This window comes from Nematolebias whitei, chromosome 23, assembly GCF_014905685.2.
Source record: "Nematolebias whitei isolate Nwh7 chromosome 23, NemWhi1, whole genome shotgun sequence".
Classification (NCBI taxonomy): Eukaryota; Metazoa; Chordata; class Actinopteri; order Cyprinodontiformes; family Rivulidae; genus Nematolebias; species Nematolebias whitei.
The window spans coordinates 17,365,240-17,367,438 of NC_056520.1; the positions used below are offsets into that span (position 1 = coordinate 17,365,240).

A 2,199-nucleotide genomic window follows, 5' to 3' on the forward strand; every position below is an offset into this window, starting at 1 on the left:
TTTATTGTTGGAGTGAAGCTGATCTTTTGTAGATAATTCTCACAACAAATGAACTATAACACAAGCGCGATGTGAATTTTTTTAAATGCTTCCATGTTTTCGAATCTTTTCAGACAAATTCAAGCCGAATTAATAGGCCTCTGAAGGCAGCTGATAAAATGTTGACAGTCATGGAGTCATATGAGAATTAAAAAGAACAATCATTTGGGGAATTTTTTTTCCCCGTCCTGCTTGCTCTCGACGAGGACGGACACATTCCCCTCCCGCTCCTGCCTCCCTCCTGCTTTGCTCTTTGTCTTGTGATTCCTATAAGAGTCTCTCACTACATACTGTATCCTCCGGATTGTAAATTATGCATCTGGTCAGCTGGTCTCTCAACAGAATGGATAAAAATTTCTCGACAAGAAGACAGGGCGAAGGAGAGCACTCTTGCCCTGACGATACACGATGGATTACTGGAGGAAGTGGACGATCGTGTGTCTTGTTAGTGTTGTCGTTCGAGGATGTAGAAGACGCGTACATAATTGGGAGGTACGATGTGTCACGATAACAGGATTTCTGCTTTTTGGAGTCAGCGGTTACCTGGCTTATCGACAAATATGGAAAATGTCAGCAGCCATTCTGTCTTTGGTAAAGCTGCCCGGCTTGTATCAAGGAATGGACCGAGCGGTAAGCTCTCACTCGGACGCTGTGTGAGCTGAGCCGTAAGCTGGATGCAATTTCTTGAATCGCAGTCCACTTGCAGCTCCTGGAACTCACTGGCGGGAAGGAATCGACCTTGGAGAAGTTACAAGCTCGGTCCGGTGGTAGGACCACAAAATTTGGCTGTTTGGAATCGTCAGCGAGACGTACCAGAAGATATATGAAGGCAGACATGGAAAATTCAAGCAGAGTCTGCCTGACCCAAACTAACTGTGTTATCTGAATAGGCCTGTTGCGATAAACAATAAATCAATTAATCACGTGATAAATGAGAATTATCGACCTCGTCCTCATTTATCGGCTTTATCGTTTCTTTGTGTCTCTCTCTTTCTGAAGACACTGGATGACAAAAGGCTCAAGTCTGATGCTGCTCACTAATCACTCCTTTTCTCTTTAAAATCTGTTTTACCCCTCCAAAATCACGTTTTTGGATCGTTAAAAGCAGCTAAGCTGAGAAGCTAAGCTACGAGCTAAGCTAACAGGCCGACCTCGGGGGAAAAACCTCTGTCTTGTCGAAGCTCCAAAATTCACGGTTTAAACCCGTGCCTTCATCTAAAAAGTTGTTTTTCTCTGCAAAAAGAGGCTGAGAACTTGTTTACTGATTTTTTTTATTAAAAGCTTTGTGTGAAAAATGCTATGCTCAAGAAACCAAACCACACCGAGCGTCTGCCATTTTGCGAACCGAAAACAAGGAACGAGAAACAGCCCATGTCAAGTCAAGGGACCTCCCTCCCATTTTTCTTAAAGAGACACGCTGCTCGCTCCCTCATTATCATGAATCCTTTGGTTCAAACAGTCTTATACTGCCATCCAGTGTTCAAAAAAGTTACTACACACAAAATTAACCTTCATTTCTTCTTAAATTTTACAATAATTACTAATTATTGTTAAATTTCAAACAATATTATCGTTTATCGCAATAATTTCTGAGACAATTAATCGCCCAGCAAAATTTGTAATCGTGACAGACCTACTGAAAGGGTCTGTTTTCATACACAAGGCACACTGAATTATAAGTCTGTTGATTTTTGAGAAAATTCAAGAATTTTAAGTGTGCCTTATAGTTCGAAAAATACGGTACTCAGCTCCGAAGGCTGCAGAAGGAAAAAGGAAACGCTGGAAAGACCTTCAGAAAATCTGAAACACAGTTGAGCCAATCCACTTCTAAACATGATAGGAAAGTCGGAATGCTTGAAAGAATGTAAAGAAATGAGGACAAGTGTGAAATGTCAATGTTTTAAATGAGGTTCATACTGGAAAACCGCGTCACCTCTTGATGGGTGAGATCATATTTTACTCACCGGCGCGGACGTTCACTTGTTGCTGCTGATCAACAGCTGTAAGAAACAAAAAATCACCACATTGGAAAAATTAAATGTTCTAATTTTCCAAAACAACTTTTCCTGTTTTTAACCATCAAGAGTAACATGTTCATCACCTTCAGTCGATTGTGTGCTTTTCAACGGTATAGCACCTGTAGAACATACAAAACAACTC

At 41.1% G+C, this 2,199-nt stretch overlaps 1 long non-coding RNA gene across 1 annotated transcript in view; it reads right to left on the bottom strand.

Moving 5' to 3' along the window:
- Window positions 1-2,137: 2,137 nt before the first annotated feature.
- Window positions 2,138-2,199, bottom strand: part of LOC119428772 — a 3,266-nt gene continuing 3,204 nt past the window's right edge. The window contains exon 3 of the long non-coding RNA XR_005187717.1: window positions 2,138-2,176. This is a non-coding gene — a long non-coding RNA (uncharacterized LOC119428772). The remainder of the gene's footprint in view (window positions 2,177-2,199) is intronic.